This window comes from Helicoverpa armigera, chromosome 2 (genome assembly GCF_030705265.1).
Source record: "Helicoverpa armigera isolate CAAS_96S chromosome 2, ASM3070526v1, whole genome shotgun sequence".
Classification (NCBI taxonomy): Eukaryota; Metazoa; Arthropoda; class Insecta; order Lepidoptera; family Noctuidae; genus Helicoverpa; species Helicoverpa armigera.
This window is the reverse complement of record NC_087121.1, coordinates 13,100,987-13,126,315: the sequence shown is the minus strand read 5'-3', so window position 1 is coordinate 13,126,315 and position 25,329 is coordinate 13,100,987. Positions and strand designations below refer to the sequence as shown.

The following is a 25,329-nucleotide window of genomic DNA, read 5'->3' as shown; positions in this document are numbered from 1 at the left end:
TTTTGCTTTAGTGACATGTTTGGTGGTATAAATAGATTGGAGGCTTTTTATAGAACAAAATACGTCATGATGCTACTTTAGTTGACGTCAGGGAAATATTGTTACTTTATTTCAATATGGTTTTTCTCTACTGGAAATTATTTTTTTATCTTTTTTTCTCATTCGATCTGAAATAGGTACTTAAATTATGATTTTGCACTATTTCTATGGATCAATAAGTTTAGGGCTTTAACTGGTGTACGGTCACAGTTCATCTTTCTGTTTGGGAAGTCGGTTCAAAACTAACCCAAAATGACTCGAGACGACAAAATACACAAAAATCCTTTTAATACTCTCTTACACAAAGACTTTATTTAGCCTCCATTTCAGAATAATCTCACATAGTAATGAATAAAATACTTGTGATCGTCCATGCACAAGATACGAGGGTAGAACAAGCTTGTTCGCGTTATGTCACGTCTACACAATACATCAATGAGATTTGTCAATATCATTTGTATCGCGCTCACATAATGTTGTACATACTTAATACCTTTTTGGAGTACAAAGATTTATTGTATGAACTTATATTTGGGGGAAAATGTGGAGAAAACAAAGAAGAGATTACGAAAAATATTCATGAAAAGAGAGTGAAATTGTAAATAATAGAAATAAGTATTTTTTCCAGTTTTAGTTTCAACTACTATATTAACTTACTAACGAAACTAACTTACTAACAGTACATGACAATTATAAAAAAATACTACCTAATAAAAAATAAAAAATGGCCACGTACCTACTGAAAAAAAAAAAACAATTTCTTATACTACATCCGCTAAATCCGCTGGTGTGCACTGCCCGAAAGTGACAAAACATTTTGTAGCTAACTATAACAGAATCGATATATGTACTCTGTATTGCTAATTTAAATGAACTAATTCGCAGAGGCGTTTAATTATAAGGTGCTATGCCTGATAATGATTTTATAAATAGATTAGCTACAGATGGGTGCTATTAATATCTTCTAGAAACCTACTCGCAATATTCAGTAGCATAGGTATGTTATATTCATCTGTGCATAATTAATATTCATTAAGACTAGAAATAGCTAAGTGGTTATGACACCTAACTTGACTAAGTTAGAACATTTAACTTAAGCGTGGTTGAAGTTCATGTCTGTTGTAATAAAATCATACAGCATCAAGTGCATAAAACTCACGTACATAATTATTATAAATTAAGGTATTTAAGGATAGTTAATTTTATATTATTTCTTGCTAAAATATCTGTTAGACATCTATTGATCGCGGATCCCACGAAACATGATGCATGAAAGACAAAAATATTTAAAGCTCTTTGAGTTCAAATCATTTATCACTGTATACATCCTTAACAGTTCAAAATCATTATTCTGTTCTCAAATAACATTAATTTTGAACAGTTCATCATCAAGGAAATCTATAATCACAAACACACATACTAAAATGAAATTAGAGCGAGAAATTCGAATCATAATTTTCCGTATTCAAATTCGTGCCGAACCTAATTAAAAGCAATGATGACTATAAATTTAGAAACTGATTGGGTCCGACGCTAAACAGTGCGATATTTAATAGGCTTCGCAAAATATATTGCGTGCAACAGATATTAATTTTACCTTCCAGAAAGTTAATTAATTTTCTAAATATAATTTCATTATGGAAAAGCTGAGTTTGTTTTGATTTGGAACGAACTGCCTAATTGCCAAATGGAAGGTATATGTAATAAATGATGTGGATGGCTTCGAAATTGAGATATGAGAAAATTAATTATTTTTGAGTTAATTATACTCATTATGGATGGTTCTTTTTCTATTGTTCTTGAAGTACTGCTCAGATTATGATCTAAAATAAATGAATAGATTATGACTGAAATATTTTACTTACGTACATACGTATTTTTTATACAAATTATTATCAGTAGAAGACATTAATTTGTAATTTTATGTAGTATCAGGTGCCAAGCTGAAATGTTCTATCAAAGAACAGTCCTATAGAACCTATTCATAGCCTATGGTAGTGAAATTTAATAAAAATTATATTACTAGATTAGATATCTTAACCATTTGAATAAAAAAATGGAAGAGGAACTTTAAATATTTTAAGCATTGGCAGATTGGCAGGCTAATCTGGAATTACGACGTTCATCTAAAATTCTCATTACACTTAGTAAATTTTTCAATTTAGAAATTGTAATAACATTTTTGACTGTTGGAAACTCAACTTCATCTTGAGCTAATTACGGTAGATTTTGTTAAGCATCACCACGAAAAGTGCTGTACAAATTTAGATAATATAGAGACTGTTAACATAAATCTCAAATTCAATTTTTTAGAAGCTTTTTATCTCTTTACGTGCAAAAGTAATCTCAGTACAAAACTAAATACAAGTAAAGCAAGAAGAAGGAAACCTGACCGTGTCAATACCATCTTATTTATTTATCTGCTCCGGTTAAGTTTTCAACTTTCTCCCCCGTTGTTTGTAATGCATTTGTCACCTTTCTTAGTTGCTCGTGTGTGTGACGGGAGCTTGTTCCGTGTTTTTCCGTTTGAAAATCTTAGAAGATTTTTTTTTTAAACACTATTATTTTTTAACATATAGTTAAAAATACATATTTGTTTGCCTCCAATGCGAGAGTTTGTAAGATGACTACATTAAGAAAAGTGACATGTTTTGGGGTCAGGACCCTTTTGCGACGACCTTAGGATAATCTTGTTTGGTAGATGTATGTGTAACTCTTGTAGACAACCACTATTATATTTATTTCTTTTTAACTACCTACTATTCGTTTTAATAACTATGTATTTACTTAACATTTAAAGAAGAAGTTATCTTGTGCTTCTGACAACTAGATCCAACTTTTTGCAACCACACTACAGTAACCAATAGTGTTGCCATACTTACTAAAACAATATCTTAAAAGTTTCCACCATCATTAATAATGAAACTATATACACATACGTTCACTAAATGTCACGTATGACCAACATTAATAATATTCCACAAAAACATGTCTGCGTTCATGACGTCACATTTTACGAGTACGATACTCGCAGTATAATCTAGTTGTACTGGGAAAAAAGACAACACTATACGGTGTTCGAGTTTTCCCGCGGTGAAGTCGACAGGACTATCATACCAGCCATTATTTATATTTTATAGCCAGCCTTTATGCTCTCTTTGTAGGTACGTACGTACGTATATGATAAAAAATAAATGGCCGAACGTTTACAGTGGGTATGAAGCAATTGTTTTAAGACTGCTGTGATTTAAGACGTCTTTATGAAGGTTCCATTTTCTAGATTTTCTTTTCTTCTTTTTAGGGTTTATTTGAATTTTGGAATGGAAATGAATTGATGGTTGATGGATTGATGGAATGATTAAAGTGCTTTAGCTGTAATATGATTGGCGAATGACTTACCTTGGAGATGCAATAAACTAATTGATGCCCAATTAAATGATGTATTATGTACGTAATCATTTAAAAATGAAATTACGAAAATTTCGACGATATCATAAAATAAACAAAATAGTAAAATCGAAAACCCTGGCTTGCTGTAAAATGCCAAACTGAGTTCAAAATTCAGAATAACATGGAATTGAATTGACATAATAATTTTGAATTGTTGCTGATTTTGCAGTGCCAGTCGAATTTCTGGCCATCACTGTTGCTAATGAGCTCTGCAATTGTTTTGTAGAACAAGAATCATGGTCGTTTGTTAGCCAGCACGAAAGCGGCCAATTAATGTGCATTCCAGTTTAGACGTTTTTGTTTTATTATTTAAGGGAATTTGTGTTGCCATAGATTAAGTAAAGTTTAGACTCGGCTGTTTTTTTTTTTCAGATATATGAATGTCAGAGAACTAGACAAAAGTTTTGTTGAATAATATATGAAATTTTGTAGGACGCACTTTATAGTACATATGTTTTACAACTACTAATGAATATACAAGCTAGACCAACTAAAGCAGAATAGCTGTCAAATAATTCACTATTATGTAAAACAAAGGCCAGCCAATAAATAACGTAAATGCATAATTAATTCGGTGAATGCATGCAGTTTCCCACAAAATAGGAGAGGTTTAAAATACGGCAGCTTCGTACAAGTTCCAAATGAAACGCGCTTTCGATTTAAACTTTATATAGGTACCGTTTCGTTCTGCCGTTTTGTGAAATGAAAAACGTTGTTGGTCGAACTCGAATGGTTTCGAAAACATGTTCGATAGTAGACCTCCTGTTTTCGGAATGTGGTCATATTGTAGTCTAGGTTGCCTTTTGTTTTTGACATAGTCAAATAAAATAAGCTAACTTATATTCTTATGTTATTTGCTGCTACTTATAAAGTAAACGTGTGCATCAGAATCGCTGTCACTTCTTCTATTTTCCCTCGAGATGCTTAGAATCGCTATCGCCTTTATCAGAAGATTTTTTTTTCAAAGGTAGCAATTAGGTAGCAACTATATGCGTAGGTAATTCGAGAGAAATGAATAGGAGCGACACCGATTCTAAAGCACACTTAGAAACAATACAAGCAGTTCTTGTAAACAATTTCTGTCTTGTTTACAAGAACTTGGCTCTTATCAACATTTTTGATATTCTTTCATGTGTTAAAAGTCCTGTACAAACTGTTGTTAACAAAGATAAAGTCGAGATTACGGTCTGGCATAGTATATCTTTTCAGATGTAGTGCTGACATGGGGTCCCAAGATGATTGATCGAAAGGACGTAAACAGGGATCATAACAAAATATTAAACTAAGTTTACATAACAATGGATGGGCAAACATTTTTTGTTGCTCATTTTTTAGGGAACATAACCTTTCTCTAAGCGGTCGGCAAAATATATTGAAATATGAAGTTAACGTTATTTCAAAAGTATCATTAAATAATTTGACATTTTATTAACTTTGAAATCCTTCCTCAAAATCTGACATAAATATAATGCATTTCCAAAAACAATAAAAAAAAAATCGGCAGAAAATTAATAAGTAATTCCCAACAAAACCAATTATCGATTATACGTCAGAAAATCCACGGAATGGATTAAAATAATTACTTTATAAAACAAGCCGAAATTCCCTACGAATAAGTTTCATTTGCGCGCCTGACAGTTTCACAAGCGCCCCGACTAATAGTCGTGAAGATGACAGCTCGAAACGGGTTCCGTAGCGGAAATAAACTGAAATAACTTGTCAAACGCACCCATTAATAGTTGTTTTTTTTTCTTCTTGTCACTCATAATAGGGTTTCGTGAGCATCGTCCCTTTTTTTACGTGCCAGATAAAAAAACAATTGAGTCCTTGAAGGGTTAAAAAGTGTTTATTTCTTAACAAGTTTTTAATTTTGTTGTCAAAGACAGGATTTGAGTTTAATTAGCTTTGTGTTAACAGCTTTCACTTTGTGTATAATATTTTTATTTTTAGGGTGTCACCAGATGTTTTTCAGCTTTTCAAGATATATCAGGGCGTTTATTGAACTCTAACACGAATTTCATTTATGTCACTTCACCATCTTTTCACCAATTCAATTGGCTGTCTCTTCGCGTCTTTCAAAGAAAAATAATATTTATTTGAAAGAGAAAACTCGATGTTATCAACCACTATCTGAATTAAATCGCGGCTCAATTTATCGAATAATATAAAAATGAAGTCTTTATTACACTTAATTGCTTAGCTTATATTCAAATTACATTACTTAAGCAGTTTATTTTTCGAAACCTAATAATTAGGATCTTAAAACATGAATTATATTTCTAGACCACAAGTCTAATTACCATAATTAACTACATGTTAGTTCTTGCGTGTTCATTAGTGTCGTGTTATGAACCAGAATTTGTAAAACCACTTGTAATACATGCATTATAATTTTGTTGTTACTTCGAATATTACAGGTAAAATTATATATTAGCGTAATTACATTATATTGTGACAAAGTGAATATACCTATAAGAAATGATGGGGTTCTGCTAGTTCTACAACTACTTTTCTGAAAATAGAAAATATGAGTAACGATTAGGTATAGTAGAATCAAAGAGAATTCTACTCAATACATGTAATGTATAATTTCTCTTCTACCTGTTATTATGTATATTAATAAGTTGGTCACTTACCTGGGAGACAGCTTGTCAAACTTTTTGACTTGCACTACCGTATGGGTACATGTTAATGCTTGAGAAGTACAAGTAACACCCGGGACAATTGCTTAGACTGCCTTTCTAAGTACGGAGCTAACCAAAACGGCAATAATCGTTAACCATTCACACATATACTGCTCTGAACGTTGATACAACAGCTAGCAGTTTTTCAATTTCCTTTTAAACCTTTTCGCAGCAACCAATAGCTCAGTATTTTCAGGTGACGAACGCAATTTAAATTGGAGAGAATGTTCACAGTCGTAGGTAAAAAATTCGACTGTTAATATTGAACTTTCAAGGCCTTTGTAAAACGCAAATAGGCATTGTGCTATAACACACATGATATATGTTTTTTAAAAGCAACGTTGTAATCCAAAACCAATATAACACGTGTGTCGTGTATTCCACGAGGCTGCCTCATGAGATTATCATTCATCGACCTCCGATACATTACCTGGTGAAGTTATTACTCTCATACCTCCCTTCATCCCTTGGGAAAGTGCATGTGAGTGCAGCTTCATAAGTGAGAGAGTGTGAAACGAGTTGACGATACATTTTTGTACTGTAATTTAGTAATCATCATTTATTATTCATAGATTTTTCCTATATTTATGGACATATCTTTAGAGCATTTTATATGTTCTAATTATGTCCTGCTTTGATATTAATCACTACCTAATAAAGCTTTTATATTGGCGAACTTTGTCGCGCGTAAACTTTCGTTTTTTCTACGCGTAAGACATTGCGCGCCGAAGAAAGCTGTTTAGGTATCTTCTTTACCGCAGTTGTCAATTGTTTTGAATACATTTTCACCCTTACGATACAATTCGATTAAAAGTTTCGCTACTGTGAAAGCGCAGTTAATCAGATAAAATAAAAATCACATATCCGCAAGATTTATAGAAATCCAAAGGATTTAAAACAAGAGAACGCGATGGATGACGTGTAGCGTGTTAGCAATCGTTTGTTTCAATCGTTCCTTCCTGCCACTGCGGTGTAAGTAGGCAATAAATACCACTTGGTTGCCACGTAATCCGAACGGGTAGAGTAAAAAAATACCAACGGTTTATTGCAGATATACATTTTGAATTTGTTGAAGTGGAAAAATGATTTGTTATTCGATTTTTGTATTATTTATTCGAATCGCTTTTGTTTGTTTTCTTTGTTCTGTTGTTTTGGGTAGTTTTGTTTTTTGTGGTTTTGGCGAATGATTTTGGTTGTTCGTTTTCTAGTGTAGTGTAGTGTTTTTCGTATTTTTTAGGGTTCCATACCTCAAAAGGAAAAAACGGAACCCTTATAGGATCACTTTGTTGTCCGTCTGTCTGTCTGTCTGTCAAGACCCTTTATCTCAAGAACGCGTGGACGTATCAAGATGAAATTCACATGAAATGCGCAGGTCTGTTGTCTCTTTAAGCTGTGAAAATATCAAACATCTTAGCCAAGCCAATCCAAAGATACAGCCGATTATGTCGATATTTTCAACAAATTTTCGACACTCGCAAAGGAATCAAAACCTACAGGATACTTCCCGTAAACTCAGAGTCTTGAAATTTGGCATGAAGCATTGTCATATAATGCAAATATAGGAAAAATTACGAAAATCTCATTTTTTTAGTTATATAATATAAAAAAAAATATTTTATTAAAATGAAACTTACTACCTTATTTCTCACGAACGAATAAAGGTATCAAATTGAAATTTATACCAAATACCTAGGTCTATTGTCCCTTTAGGCAGTGAAATAATCAAACTTCTAAGTTAACGCGATCAAAAGATACAGCAGTTATACCGACACCTTAGACGAATTTCCGTCACACGCTAGGGAATCAAAACCTACAAGGTACTTCCCGTGAACTCAGAATCTTGAAATTCGGCACGAAGCAACATTATATAGTACAGATAAAGGAAAAATTGCGAAAATTATAAATTTGAAGTTACATAAAATATTAAAATATTATTTTGCGCTTACATGACATAAAATATTTTTTTAATAATTATAAACTTACTACCTACCCTTTTTCACATGAACGCGTAGAGATATTAAAGTTGAAATTCATATCAAACACTTCCTAAATATAATTGCCTCTAAACTGTGAAAAATTTTAAATCATTCAAAGGTCATTGGGCACCTTAGTATGGAAACCATACCCACGGCGGATACGAACGAAATATAGCACAGTATAATGATAAAGGCTTTGATTTACTATGGCATTAGTCGCATCAATGTGAACCATGGGAATCTAGAGAAAATCAGGTGTAAACATCAAATATTTTCCTCATTAATAATGGGGAATTTAAACGATCAAGTTTGACGGATTTGAGAAATCATTTCTTTGTAGTGAAAGAGTATACTCTTCGTTTATTTCCATTGTCATCAGGTCAGGATCTGATGATGGAAATCCTGAGAAATCGAGGGCAACTATCAGAAATTGTAGGCATGCATAAGATTACAACTTGATTCTCAGATGTATGTCTGATGATACTATCAAACAGTGAAGGTTTAGAGCTTACCTGATGATGGAGACGTGAGAAAGTCGAGAGAACTCCTCAACGGTATGTTTTAGTTACGTCGTGTTTGGGCTTATATTATTCGTATTGACGAGAACTTTTCACAAAAGTTAAAAATAAAAACAACTTCTAAAAACAACAAGAAAACTGTTTATATGCATCGGCCTAGATCTCGGTGATTGAATAAATATAGATGCATCCTCTAGACACCGACTTCTAGACCGATGCACCTAACATCTTTTTAATTTCTTTCTTGCTTTTTTATATGTTTGAAGTTGGATTTGTTTGTAAAATGCTACAAAATAAAATAAAGCCGACTTTATAAAACAAAGAAAGGGACAGAATTACACTTTTATCAAGGCTCTAGAAACGTGAAGCCAGCAGCCCCGAATCCTACTCTCTAGCAGTCGTTGTTACAATTCGACAGTTACAAGTCGTCAGGCAGTTTCGAACAAAACTTGAAACTGGGGCTCATTAGGTGATTAATCCCTCAAAAATAAAAGATCCCATTAGTAGTGAATTCTCATCACCTAAAATAAAATAAGCTCCAACACAAGGTTACGTTATAAATTGTAAAGGAGTTCCCATAACTATATCTGATCTTTGCTATCGATCCCACAATGGCAGTCAAACCTATCTATGTGGAAAGTCTTCGCCAATACGAATAAAATAAGCCCAAACACGTGGTAGTTGCAACATACCGTTCAGGAGTTCCCTCGATTCTCTGTAGTCTCCATAATCAAATCAGCTCCAAACCTTCACTGTTTACCAGTACCCTCAAAAATACAGTCACATGTCTGGTTTTGACTCGATGCGTGCCTACAATATTCAAGAGTTGCCCTCGATTTCTCATCAGATCCTGGTCATCCGATTTGGCATCTTCCTTTTTTATGAAAAGTCTTTAACAATAAAAACTAGCATTGCAACCTGTACAATCCTCTGAAACTGAATGTCTTTTATATTTTTCAAACGATCCTGGACATTCGTCTCCATGGAATTCAAAGAAACGTCATACCATTCTGCACGATTTAAAACTACTTTGATTCATGTCCGCCACTTTTTACAAAGCGGGTCAGATATGCCCAATAACCTTTAAGACATAATTAGTTATTTACAATCAGATTTCTGAATGATGACTATAAAATGTTGTATATTGTTGTATATGTTGTATAACTTTAATAAAATAACTTTTACAAGGTACTACTATTTTAGTTATATTATAAAATAAAAAATATTAACTATTTTGACTCTCACAAAATTACCATAACTATGATTGTTCTAAATTGAACGGTTGGCGCGAGACTCACTTTTTAGCTATACAGGATTTGTACGGAACCCTCGGTGCGCGAGTCCGACTCGCACTTGGCCGGTTTATTTTATTGACAGAACGATACAATATGTACATGGTTTATGTTCTATGTAACTTGAGTTCTTAATAATGTTAAGATGAACACCCAACTTAAAAAAAGTTATTGTAACTGGAAAAAAAAAAGTGGAATCAAAACCGCTACGCAAAAGTGGTCTCTGACAAATTACAGCCGTCAACTTTAAGTTTACTAGTTTACAGAAACAACTTCGTCATAAAAATCTTCAAGGCAAACTTGCTTATGATTTATGTTTTTATTTACAAAGCTGTTCAATTTCAACATAAATCCATTTGAGGAACTTCAAAGGAGTCCCGTAATATATTTTGTCTTTATATAGCGAAGGAATATGCAAACAGTATCTATTTCAAACTTCTTGTTAACTTTAACTTAATTGCGTCATTATGTTATATTACGCTGTTTCCGTCGAAAGTTAAGCAGATTTATATTCATTCTATATTTGATACAATAAAAGTATGCCAGAATAAGAAGCACACAAGAAAAATATTAACTAACATCATGTTATTGATAACTTCTAGTGCACAAAAGAAAAGCAGGTGGCTATATAAGTAAGAGGCAAATTTTCTAAAGTTTCCTCGCTAAGCAGGTTATCCCTTTGATTAGCCCTGAAAGGAAAACTAACTAATTTTGTATACCTATATATATAGATGCTGAAAAATCTTCTTAGCCCAAATTATCACCTGAACTTAGGAATGAACCCACACCAATAAACTTTGACCACTACACCAAAAGGCAGTAAAACCTAATTACTTATATCTATGGGATATCTAACTCCCAGCTTTTGACATACACTATGAGCCTTAGTGTAAACTTATACGGTCAGAGCGTACGTTAAGACCCGCACATGGCTAACTTTTAGTCGGCCGATAGTTTGCTTGGGCTCATAAATGAGTATATAAATGAATGATAGTATCAGACCGACGGAAGACTTTGATAGGAATCAAGATTTTCTGTTAAAAGAACATGCCAAACATCAGGTCGACTGTCGGCCGGCCCAGTGGCTGAAAAACTTTTTCTTTTTTTGGAAATCGTAAATCAAAGTTTTTAGTCAGTTTGCTACCGGAAAAATACATGATCGTTTCTAAGTGTATGCTTCTATTCATCTTCATACTGACTTATGAGCCCAAACCAACTGTGAGCCAACTAAAAGTTTGCAATCTGCCTTAGTGTAAACTTACACGGTCAGAGCGTACGGTAAGGTCGGCAAAGTGGGTCGCGAAATGTTACGCCCAGTGTACGCAAATGTATTCTTTGAAGCTTTCTTTCAGTTTCCATTCGGGGTTGTAAGTAGGGGCAGGCTATCTCTGTGTGATAAAAAACAAGGGTTTTAAGGTAATACCATTCATGTTTTATATGGGGGTCAATGTTCGAGCCTTTTCAGTGCCGTTTTATAGATTTGAGAGTCTGTTGGCGGGTTTCGATTTTTTGGAAAGTACTCTAGTGATACGGTTTTTGAAATTGGAATAACAATCGACTTATCTAGTATACTATTTAGCTATTACCGGTGTCTTTTTTTGACCTCAATATAAAAATTCATGCGGATTTTGTATGAAGCTTTCTCATCATCAGATTACAAATTACAATATTTGATTCAATAACGTCAGAAATCCACATGGCAAAATATTATATTATTAACAGTGGAAAAATACACAAAGAAATACAAATATTGCTCGAACATATTCCGAGAGACAAAACCTTCATTATTCCGTTACAAATATTCCTTCGTAATATAAGATACACATTTCGTAACAAAAGACGTAAGAACGTTCTAAGACAAATGAAATATTTTATACGAAGCAAGGAAAAATAAATGGAGAAGCCACAATGCAGGTAGGTCAGGCGACTTCTTCTAGGTCAAGTAGGAACGATGGGTATGATTAAAACGAGCAGTTACAAGTGAACTAACAATTCGTTTGGGTTCTTTGGGTTCTAAAAAATGGTCGAGTCCAAAGACAGTCTATAAGAGCAAAGACAGTAACGTTCCTCGTCCCCTACAGATGCGCATTCGCTACTTTCTAAGAAGTTTTGCCGATATGGCACCTCCACTAGTAATTTTGTTCTCCACGATTTTATCACATACCTACATTTTGTTCTCAATCCCCGGCAATCAAGTACTTTAGGCTCAGAACGTGATTGAGTTCCAAGTTTCTAAGTTGATCCTGACAATGCCCATGTGTTCTTGGCTCAATATACACAAAACTTAGGTAACTTAGTTGAGAAAGTACCTTAAGTTTTCTTCGGCGGAATAGGCAGTGAGTGGGACGCGACAATTAACGTTATATGCTACCTAGATGAGGTTATATTAAGACTTGAATTTAAGCAGTTGTGCTAAGGGTATTAAAAACCATTAACCTAATGTAACTGTAATTTAACGTAGGTTTGAATTAATATAAGAAATGTAGAAATGTAGCTTTTGGGGTACTGAAGATTGAATTGGACCATTTCGTAAACCGAATGTTCAGACGAAATCAATGATGCCTCTTAGTTATTTATATTGCAGACTATAGCTAGATAACTTGGAATAATATTAAAATAAATGATTATGATTATGCAATAGAACAAGAATAACTGAATATTATACCAACAAATGCTAAATGAAACACAGACGATAGAAAAGCGTAAATAAAAATGAATGAGAAAAATAATCTAATTCTTAATAAGCCGTGTACTTATTCAGACGACCTTGACCGGAGTAAGGGCACATATTATGAACATCATTAGTCTTTATGATTATACCAATATAAAATCCTTTCAGTACAACATTAATATGTAATTACATTTCAAATAGATTTCATGTCAGATAGAGAGAGATACTAAATCTTTCCTAATTATCTGACCTAAATTACAAGAGCGATTAAGTCAGCAGATTTTAAACGTAACTCTCTAAACCTAATTTTCAGCAATTCTGATTCTATAGTTCCAATTAACTCGGTATTGAGTCATCAGATAATCAGATTGGTTCTGAATTTTATCGGTAGCCAGTAAAGTGTATAAAAGATTATCTTTCTTATGGTCGAACATTTCTAACTAGCGATAAACCCTTTAAATCTATTTGATTGAACCAAATTATTATCTTAATCTGACCTGAACTTGGACCCAATTTTGACCTCACAGTTTGAAATTGTTATTTCTACATTTCAAGTTTGCAGACATGCATTGTCAGGAGTCAGATGACATAGATAGATAGATATATACTTTATTATGCACATCAATTTAAAATCAACAAGATCAAAAGAAAAAAAAATTAAGCCGGTGACACAATATGCGGTCTTATTGCTAAAAGCGATCTCTTACAGATAACCTTTGGATGGATCAAGACAAAAGGAAATAACATACATACTCTACTTCTACTTACAGACATAGTCTAGTTTTAAATCTACAAATGACTGTAGGTCCCGGCTGTCATTGAACATTCTTGGCAGTCGTTACGGGTAGTCAGAAGCCAGTAAGTCTGACACCAGTCTAACCAAGGGGTATTGGGTTGCCCGAGTAACTGGGTTGAGGGGGTCAGATAGGGCAGTCGCTCCTTGTAAAGCACTGGTACTCAGCTACATCTGGTTAGACTGGAAAGGCTCGGAGGATGAGGATGATGACGTAAAACTTTCGAATCGTTCCAATTATAGTCTAGATACGTCGTAACTACGTCTGCAATTATCACAAATTGAAAGAACTGTTATTAACGCTCAAAAATACGAGACAAAGAAGCTTTTGCTTATTGGAACGAATAAAGAGTCGAGATTTCAATGGACGAAATGTAGACTTAATGAGTATTACTTTACTACATTGAATTTGTGACGCTTCAGCTTTAATGGATAGAAGTTTGATAGCTTTGTGTCAACGTCTTTAGGTAAATGATTACTTTACTATATGTACTCCTTTATGTAACAGTAGAAGCTCTTTGTACCTAGCTCTGAGATGAACAGCCACATATGAGAAAGCATAACAACCATTTAAGCTTTGATTCTAAGAATGGCAACAATGCCTTTATATTTCTTGTAGATGTAGCTATTAATAAAAAAAACGAAAATAAAACATAAGCATGCCAGCTCATGAAAAGACACATATTACATCCTCAGTCTAAAAATAAATCGCAATATCGCAAATCTCCGTGAATATAAAGCATTAGACATCAAAATCATCAGACCAGATAATTTTGGGCACGTATTTTGCAAAGATTATTCACAGCTCGGTTCCCTCACCCGAGTGAATAGCTTTGCGGTCGGAGATACACATGTAAGGCCCTAAAGGGTGCTGAGGGGACAAAGCCAGAGGTAAGCCAAAACAGGCATGATACCTACTGTAAATTGTTAACTTTATTACCTACATTTGTATGCTGTGTGAGTGCGTAAGTATGTCTTAGACATCAGTAGCTGACAGTGAAGGAAAACATCGTTGGGGAAACCTGGACTTCAAAGTCTGATATCGTTAAGTTTCTATTAGCATGCGTTGTGATTGTGAATAAAACACATTATTTATATTGTAGTGGGGCAGCAAAAGGGCTGTTGACAATGATCAAGCCACAGCCATCTGTCAACTCATATTTCGGGTGACCAAAAAAAACATTCATTTATTTCTTTTTCAGTCAAACCGTGATAAAACAGTCTGCATTTGGTTTGGTTTATTTTTTTAACGCTCAAGCCGTAAAAAGTTGTGGCGAAGCTGGGTTCGGTGATATTGTAAACAATTTTGTTGTTACTGACGCAACTGTCATTGCAAAGGATAGATTAGTTCAACTGCGTGGACTTGAATCGTATGTGAAAACTTTGAATGTATTCTCAAACTACTTTTTGTATGTCCGCGTCAACTTTGAAATTGATTCCAGATATTAATGGGAAAAGACTACCATTTCTTTTATTAGAAACCGAACTCTCTAAGTCGTCCTACCGTTCTGTGAAATAATAAATATATCAAGAGTAGTTAATAATATTTTATACCACCATGCTCATAATATTTCATAATCATGACATCGCGACGGAATAGTTAGAGTTCCTAGTTTACCTGTTATGTTTAAATCAGGAATCCGTTTACGGGGTTTCTGATAAATTCCACATGACTCTCCGGTACATAATTCTAAAGCCAACAATGCTTTGCTGGTACGAGGCATTTGCAGTCACCTATGTCTAGTATTCGAGCTTGTTATTACTTGACCAACGAGAGATATAATATTGTAGAATAGTAGATAAATTACGGAGCATATCATACGTCATCAGCACATCATTTTACTGTTACTGTTACAGCATTTTTATCGTCCCACTGCTGGGCACAGGCCTCCTCTCACACGGAGAAGGATCATTTCACATCATTTTACATTCCTTTAAATAATAAATTGGATGAAATTAGGATATAGAAACAACATATTAATATTATAAAAACACATGATAGTATCATCTATCGAAGCCAAAGAACGTTAATAGGCCCCCAAGAAGCAACATTAAATTGTTTAAAGCAACATTATTAAAGTCAAACGTCCCATTAACCGCTAAATATGTCTGCAGCTGTATTCTTTATGTTTTTCAACGGAAACACTATAAATCAGTCGGTGGGGGCAGTTTCTCCTATTGGCCATGTAAGTCGTAAACCGTTTTGATGGCCGCATGGCTTGGGCCCATACATTTCAAACACATAAATGTCCATCCATGTCGCTCAGTTTTTTTCCTTCCCTAATCGTAAAACTATCTCTTTGAGTATCTTCTACGAATGACCAACTTCAAAAGGACATGAATTTGATTGGAACAGATCCTTTTGAAGCTTTCTGATGGTTTGTTTGTCACGAGCAAAGAATTTAATTGTTCGGAAAACATCTCCGAAAATGTAAATGTTTATAAAACAATCACAACCCTTTGAATGTTTTATTCATAATGAGTAGGAAAGTGAAAAAAGGGGAACAAATTAAAAGAAGTCCAGGTCCATTTGCTTGTGAATTATGGAACAGGTACGGCTGTACTTACAACTTTTTTTTATTTCCTCCGAATGAAACGTTTTCGCAAGGGTTCCCCACAATCTGAGATTAATTATTAGGAAAATTAAGATTTGGGCAATAAAACGTGGACTTTATGTTGTGGAAAAGTTTATTTTTTTAGTATGGCCGCGTTGTTAGCCGGGGGACTTTTTTACAACCTTATTTTTACCGTGTAATCCCAAGTTTAATTGAGGTAAGTTAAAAAGCGGGATTTAGTTTATTTTACTACATAATTGGCTTAAAATTTTCGTTTTATAAAATTAATATATTATTTTCACACTTTCCTGTTTTAACCTGTCATAAAACCTGTAAGCTTTTAATAAAAAAATGGTTATACAACACAAAGATAAAAAAAAGAATACACAAATAGAATCATTCCCGCGCAATCGTAACTCCATAGACAATCGCAAAAATGGCGCCCGCCAGCCTCATGCGTACCCACGCGCGTCGTCTCCTTAGGGGAATAAAGGCGTACCTAACATAGTTTTACACTAGTGCATACGTTATACCTAGATAGTGTCATCGTCGACACTTCACTGACCCATTTCGCTCGGCTGACTCCTACAACTTGTGCAAGATGAGTACTTGTGTATCTATGTATTACCTGATCGTTGCTCTCACCTATATTTCTACGGTAAGAATTCAAATCGAGGTCAGTGTTCTAGAACGATAGTCGAGCGCAATTCTTGTTTTGAATATGGATTTGGAACATGATTGGTTGAATTTTATTTTAAGTTGCATTCGAATTTTGAATCTAGTTTGCGATGCAGATAAAGTTTAGTATCAAATAAGTGGCCAGTTTCTCTTTTTAATAAAATATTTGTGCAGAGTTTTTAGAAATAAATAATCTTAACTCAGTATGAGTCCAAAATAAAACTCTTTTAAAGTACAATTAAGGTTACAATAAAAATTTTATTTTACCCATTAAAGTTGTCAAAAGTTTAACCGTAAAAGGTTACTGAACAAAAAATTGTTTCAGAAACGTAAAAATAACGTGAAAACTTTATGAGATTTTTTGTTATGACGTGTGAATTTATTGATTATGATTTGATAATAATATGGTCGTGTTAAAAGATAAATTTTAGGGACGCAAAATTGTATAATTCTGGATACAGTATGTTGCCAACGAACAGTGTCCGAGGAAAATAAAATTAATCAAAGAAATGAAAGTAAACTACTGTCACTACCATGGATTAAATAAACCTGACTATTTTTCATAAAAAAGTCTACAAACAAACAAGTATATTTTTGTTCTATATTCCTATGTTTTTACCACAAATGTATTTGGGGAGAAGAAACTTCAGCTGGCATTAGCTAAATCCCGTTCTCGACTGAGATCGAGGTTTATTTTCGATTAGGGATTACGCGTCGACAAATGCAGTGTTTTAAGTCTTTTATTTCTCTGTAAAAGAACTTCAAATTTACTTTTTCTTACCTCACCTATATCTAAGCTTAAATTGTCCTTCTTGAATAAGTAAGTACTAGCTTCCGCCCGCGGCTTCGCCCGCTTCGAGTTCGGTTATATCGCTTTTCCAAGAGAACTCTTCCGGGTAAAAAACTATCCTATGTTCTTTCTCAAGGTCAACTCTATATCTGTACCAAATTTTATTAAAATCAGTTCAGTGGTTTAGAAATGAAAGCGTAACAGACAGACAGTTACTTTCGGATTTATAAAATTGGTAGGGATTATAATGCTAAGTATTTCACTTCACTAAGCTTGACAAAAATGTACTTTTTGTTACCACGCCATTGCTTAGCAATTATTCAAATGATCCTTCAATATTTTACTTAATTAGATTTATTTCCATAACAGCAGAACTGTAAAACTAGAAATAACAAAACGATTATAAAAGAAAAGAAAAGAATTGGTATTTTCTTTCTAACGTCAACGTCTTTGAATTCGTTTTAAATAACATTGTTTTTACATCACCCTTCAAAAAGGTTTCATTTTAAAATCAATTACTGTTTTTGTTATTTTAAAAGTTTCTTAGTTATTTATTTGGGATTGATGAGTTTGACAAATTCGTTTTTGCGAAACTTGATACAAAATACTCATGGCCGTACAAAATGAAATAAGACCTTCTATTTTACATACATTTTAACTCCTTGTATGCTGTTAATTATAAAACAATAGAAAATCAATTGCGTCTCGCGTATATCTATGCACCGACATACAACGGGTTGCAATATTGACTATAATCACAATCCCCATACGCAATGGTATTCAGTTATGAATCGAATAAAACAAATGACGAACCGTTTGCACAGACACTCATTCATTGAGAAACGACCAAAAAATACATGAAAAAACACAAACTCATTTTTCGAACTAGATCAAAAAGGAAGTAAATAAAAACAAAAATAGAATTCCATTCAATAGAAAACCCATCTGGTGTCAGAATTAAGAATAAGAGTACAAAGAGAATCGTGTTTACGGATCGGATAATACAAAGGGATGTTTGAGAGACTAAAAAAAGTGTGAAGATGGGAGATCCAAGTGAGCTTTTAAAACATTAATTAGTATGAATTGGCCGGTTCTTTGGAACGGTTTTTAAGGATAAATAAACGGTGTTATTTTAGCCTCAATGTGGTCTCTTTTGATTGTCTGTTCGTGTATTTGCTGCCACACGTGTTATTTTTTCTTTCGTTCGCTGTTTAGTGTTTTGGGACGTTGTTTTTATTGCGAACACTGAGCACCTCATTTTTTTGTGTCTAGGCAATTTTAGCAGCTATTTATTTTCGTGCTCGTAAAGCTTATGGTTTACTCTGAAATTGGGTTTTGCGGTTGACTTTCACACGTTAGAATATTTTCACAAAATTTTATATACTTCTGCTACGTCTCTCTATATGCAAAATAAACTCAGAAACTTATACAGCATCAGTTATCTGGTTACTCTTAAGGTACAAAACTATATAATGTATAATTTTTAACAACAATGAAATCACTTGACCTATAATCTACTTTAATATTTCACAGTCTGTCGCCTCTTCTCAATTTAATAGAAAAGTATCCTTCCGACAATTTCATTAACCATTTCCCCGAAAAAAAGAAAATGTAGTGGGTAATCAAAATAATGCCGCGTAAAAGAATTTAATGGTTTCCTGAGACTGAAACCAAAAAAGGTTGCCAGACTAATTAAAGCAAATTTTAGTAACAATACTTTTAAGGTGTCTATTAATTAGACCAAATTTCTCTTTTCCCTTTTATTTTCTTTTAAAGGTCTGACATTTTATTGGACTTTAGAGCGGGGACCCTCATCTGTGGCCCTTTGAAAATCCCTTCGTCTGAGGGTTTTACAGCGACACGCGGCTTTTTAAATATTAATAATTACATTTTCCGTCATGTATCGTTGTAGTTGGAATAAAAATCTCGTTTTTCATTTACCTCGGCTCACTTAAAAATGCTACTGAAGGCAATATAGAATATTTTTTACGTTAGCTAACGAGTTTTGCTCCTGCCAGTCTTGTTTGTGGGCACTTTATTAAAAATTGTGAGCGTTTGTAAGTTTCAATATTTTTATTTTACATAGAGCACACCTATGACCAAGATTTAATTTTCTGTGATCATTGTTACTATAAAAAATAGAATACAATATTACAGTATAATTTCACCAAAAACATTGAAGCTGACGTAAAAATATCACCTCTCTACACATCCCCAGGTACAACAAAACCAAAAACCCGAAATAAGCACATTTCTCGTAAACTACGATGTCACGTCGCGGTTCAGTTGCCATCCAACATTATAGTGACAAAGATTGATGAGCTACTAACGCTGTCTTCATCAAGTTCAACTCTCATTATGGCCAACTACTCCCGACGCCCTAAGCGCATGCTAACCAGAACAGATGCGCCCTGTTCTAAATTTAAAACATAATGCTGCACAGAAATAATGAGATAAGTGACCTTTTTTGAAGCTTTATTTTTAAAGAATGTCTTTGCGTTCGATTCTTCTTTTTTTAAATGTTGTTCTGTTTTTAAATTAATGATTGTGTTAATAGAGTTGCGTTGGGGACACGTAGAATATAAATGAGGAGCTTTATAGGAATGTTGTTTTTGAGTTTTGTTTTATTTCTCTATATCTATAATAAAACACAGATTGGATAATCTGTCATGGCCAAAACATTGAAAAATTAGCTTTATATAATTTTGCATATAAATAAAAAAGGCAACATTGAGATATATGCGAAAAAAATAGAGTAGAATACCGAGAGAAGAGCCACAATATTAAGTCCAAATTTCAACCAAGTGTTATGTGTCTGCGGTACACAACTACTGTACAAAATGATAGTGTTTCTGATACATTTAACCCTAAACGCTAGTACTAGAAGTGTGTTTGTAGAGGGTAACCACACATTCGTTTTATGACAGACAACACTTATATGGGACTTTAACCGTTTTATGGGCGAATAAACGTACTGTTACATTCTGTAACATTTTAAGCATACAAATAAAATCTTTTTGTGTTTAGCTACAAAATATTTTAGTAGATTTTTCTCAACGTTACATATCACAGTTTTAAGGTATTCTTACGCAAACAAATACGAATATTTTCTTCATTTAAATTAATTATTATTGACTCAATATTCATGTTAACGAAAAAATAACGCATAGGAGCTTATTCACGCGTCTCGGTCAAGAGGTTATTAAATCACTCCGTCTTTGATTACCTACAAGCAGAATTTAATTATATTTTTTCCGCTGTTCTACCTGGAACGTGCAATAGGTATACCTAAGTACATAGTTCTGCATTTATCATAGTTGCCACCAATATGATTGTCTGCTATTAAAATTAGCCTACAACAAAAACTTATAGCATAAATAAAATCCTACTGCTACTGTCTACCGCCTATCATCCATCCGAGATGCGTACCACGTGCGACATCTTATCTGCCTCTCATCAAGAGAGAAATATGAGATTGTTTCTATAAATAAACCATCTACTAATCTATATCTAGTATAATTTTGTATGTAAGAGGAACCATTCTTTTGCCACTATAGAAACGATATGAAAAATTCTTCACTGTTGGAAAGCTCCATTATTCCCGACTAACATAGACTTTATTTTATACGGGTAAAGGCAGTAGTTAACACAAGACTCGAGTGAAACGGCGGTAAACAGCTAGTTAAGAATAAATTACTAACAACAAAATAAAATATTCCAATGAATTGATAGCCCCCCTCTTTTTAGGGAAATCGGTTAAAAAACTACAGCAAACGTAAAGCCCTACTACACAGCTACTGTCTACCGCTTACCATCCATCCGAGACGCTTGCCACGTGCGACTTATTACGCGCCTCTCATCAAGAGAGAAATATGAGATTGTTTCTATAAATAACATCACATTGGGAACGTATGCAGGGCTCGAAACAAGCGTGTTGATTGATCGCCGCTGGAAGTTCTGCTTAACACGGCGATAATATGGATGGGTAACTAGACTGTACTCATTAAGAGTAATGTAGTTGTTTCAAACAGTTCTAAATCTTTATACGTGATCACGACCTTTAATAATGACTGCGGTGAATAAAATCGTCCTGAAAAAAAAACTGTTAACATTGTCTTCACTTTGTTGTTAGGTAACATTTTATTTCAAATTTCTTATTCTTTTTTAAGTATTTCTATGACAAGTAAATATTCCACAAAAGCTTAGTACAATCCACACATCAGCAACTAACAAACACGAAAAATACCTACAAACTATTTCCAACACACAAACACCCTTGCTTAACTAATTCCGTCAAGTTTTTCCTTTCAATCTGACAGCCATGCATGGCTCTCGTTGTGTATGATATACGATCTTCACTATAAATAGACCATCCCCTTAATGGCTCATTGGAAGTTAAGATGTGCTTCACACGGCGATATTATGGATGGGCAACCGTACCAAAATATTGTTATAGTAATGTTTTTTTTATTTAGAAAAAAAAAAAAAATATTTAGAAAAAAATGCTTATTTGATTCTTCATAAGTAATTTCGGTCTTTAATGACGTAATGAGAAGGTGCGTGAGAAATAAAAATTGGTAAACTAGTATCCTTATTTTGCGTATTATCAAAGTTAACCTGCTAACATTAATTTACCAAGTTAATATGACTGTTTCAATGACGTTATTTTTATGATATAAAATAGATTAAGTAAAACAACAAAAACACCTACTAACTATGTATTTCCAATATACAAACACCCTTGCTTAACTAATTCCGTCAAGTTTTTTCCTTCAATCTGACAGCCATGCATGGCTCTCATTGTGTATGATATACGATCTCCTTCACTATAAATAGACCATCCCCTTAATGGCTCGTTGTTTGGCTACCTCCGGATTACGTCGACCAATATTTAACAGTTCACGGGTTTTGTTAATCCCACAGATTTGTTCGTGATTCTGTATAAGCTTGAGTTATTGAAAGGTTTAGTTAAGGACACAAGATAAGTTGCTGATAGGAAAATTGTAGATAATGGTACTTGAGGAGGAAGAGGCTGGATGAATTTTTATACTAATATTATAAAGCTGAAGAGTTTGTATGTTTGTTTGTTTGTTTTAACGCGCTAATCTCAGGAAATACTGGTCCGATTTGAAAATTTCTTTCAGTGTTAGATAGCCCATTTATCGAGGAAGGCTATAGGCTACTTTTTATCCCGGTACGGGAATTAGTTCCCACGGGATGCGGGTGCGGATGAAACCGCTGACAGAAGCTTGTGCGAAGATAAAAGAGTTGATTATGATGTCTTTAAATAGTTGGGTCCGGGTAAGAATGGTTCTTAAGGTTTTAAAACTTTCACAGAGCAGTCCATAGTCTGGAAATTGCTGGCGATATACTCGTGCCGTGGACAGCACGTTAATTAATATCCGTTCTGCGCCTGATCTCTGTCCGGTCGCGTCGGATTTTCGTCCCATTGGGATATGACAATGCGTGCAAGGGTGCTTGAGGACATGTAGAGAATATGCTCATTAAAATAAAATAAATACATACACTAATTGGTATAATAGGTACTATCACTAAATAACTTCTCCTTCTTGAGTTGACTTTAATCAAAGCGAGACCTTTCCATTTCCAGATTGCTTGACATTACAATAGATAGACATATCTTTTAATTTGTGGTTCACTGGTCTGATCTCACAGTTACTAAACACAGTAATAGAATAAATTTCGCGACTAATCAAGTTTGAAACCAAGATTCGGGCAATCGATGTCGAGCTATAAAAATGGGGCCAGCAATTTTCTGATACCCACATTATTTTTTATGCCTCTCCCGTTTTTCGTCTTGTAATTTAATTAAAACCCTTGTCTGGTATTATTTATGAATAAAATATTTTATTCAATAGATTTCTTTTTGAAAAGAAAAGGCTGCTCAGCTGTATTTTGTAAGAAAGCCTATTGCTATACTTAAGTAACGAACAAAAAATTGGAGCTTTGTATAAAATTATCAAATAAATATTCTTTTGATTGATTTCAATAACAGGTTCAATGCTTTTATTTATTGCATTTAAAAATCTTTAATTTATTATTTCCTTAAAATGTTTTAACCTTGGAAGTAGACAAAGGATCGGAAAGGAATTTGTATCTCCTTCTGGTACAAATTTACGGAACCTATAAGTAGGTAGGTATACACATTACTTCAAAATACGCAAAATATTATTGTCTGTCATTTCGGCTTAGACGAGTTCTCATTTAAATTACCAAGCAAAAACCTTCATAATATAAATAACTTTCAAAATAAAATGATGATTGCTTTTCACCATAAAAACAAATACCTATCGGCGTTTACATGTGTTAAACAAGAGAAGACCAAAAGTCATAAAATATAATCTGGGAGCAATATTAAACTACACGTGTGGCCTTATAAAGATAAGGTAAACAGTTCTTTAGATTTATTGCACATTATAAATTAGTATTAAGTATGGATATGCGTTTGATAGGCCGCTATTATTTATTATATTAGAAGAGCTCGTAGGATTTTATTTGATGGGATCTGTTCGTAGTAATTTACGAGACGATATCAAAAGCAAAAATAGAGGACTGCTTATGTATTTTTTACGGTATCCTTAAAAAAGTACCTCTACTAAAACTAAAACTTCTTCAGTCTTATACCAAAGTTACTTAAGATCCGACTACCGGTAAGTTTTTGTTTTAATTACCGTAAACATTGAAACTTCAACCTTATTTACTTATGGTTAAGTTAAATTTTTATTCGTTACCTAAAAATAAGTTGCCATTCCGTCAATGGGCTTCGGTTTTAAGTACCTATTCAAGTGCTTCTTCCTTCCATAGGCAAAAAAAAATTAAGTAGCAACACTTGAAGCCATGTGCTATGCATAGACAAACTTAAGTCGCAAAACTCAAAGGCAAATCTAATTGACTGTTTTTTGGGGGCTAAAAAATGGAACTTTTTTTGCAACAGGACTTGAACATTAAAATTTATGAAACTGTTAACATAATTTTACAGAAACAATTTGACCAATGTAAATTGCGGCTCGTAAGTAAATTCAATCTTGTTTCAATTCCCTAAATCATCTACAATTCCGTAACAGCCCTTTAGGTTACAAAAACTAAAAATGGAAAACATCTACATCTTCTAAGCTCCTTAGCAAGCAAACTAGTATGACGTCACACTACTCAAGCAAGCCCATAACAACACATTTGCTCATAACTACATCGTTACGACTCCTCCACTCGGCAAGACGTCTTGAGGTTCCGACACAGTCTTCAAATTGTTATGTCCCTAATAAAAACCCAATTAGTGTTATTACATCCAAAATTACTGTACTATTGACCTTATGACTCTAATGAGATCTTGATAATAATTATAGAACCTTAACCTCTATTGTTGAAGAAATATAGGACGTTCGAAAAATATTTACTTACAGTAAAAATCTTGAGTTTTAATCAAATACACGTGCCGTTTTATTAAAGGAAAAGTTTTAAAATATACCTGAATATTTTCAGGTATTTGACCTTTGACCAGGTTTAGCTGTAAGGACTTCGTAAACTACTCAATTCCTATAATTGAATTCCTGGAAAATACTTTAGCTGAAATAGCAACACTTAATTCTACGGACTACATTATTGGTAATGAAATACATTGTTAACAACAACCCACATAAGTAGTGTTAACAAAGTTAATAATAAGAACATGACCAAAACAAAAGTGTCAACAGAGAATATGGGTCCATAATAATGCGTCTTGTCCAAAGCGAACAAAATTTCGAAACCGACTCCTGAGAGTAAAATGAAGATTGATAAATCGTCGGTGGGCCGAACATCGTCCTTGGGGGACCTCTTGTATTTTCATTTTATTTTTCAATACGCAGCTGAGCTCTAAGGCAAAT

General features: G+C 33.7%; 1 protein-coding gene across 1 annotated transcript in view; it reads left to right on the top strand.

The window, feature by feature from the left end:
• LOC110378812 (uncharacterized) overlaps window positions 1-25,329 on the top strand; it is a 93,879-nt gene that overhangs the window by 30,920 nt on the left and 37,630 nt on the right. The gene's annotated exons all lie outside the window — the stretch shown is intronic.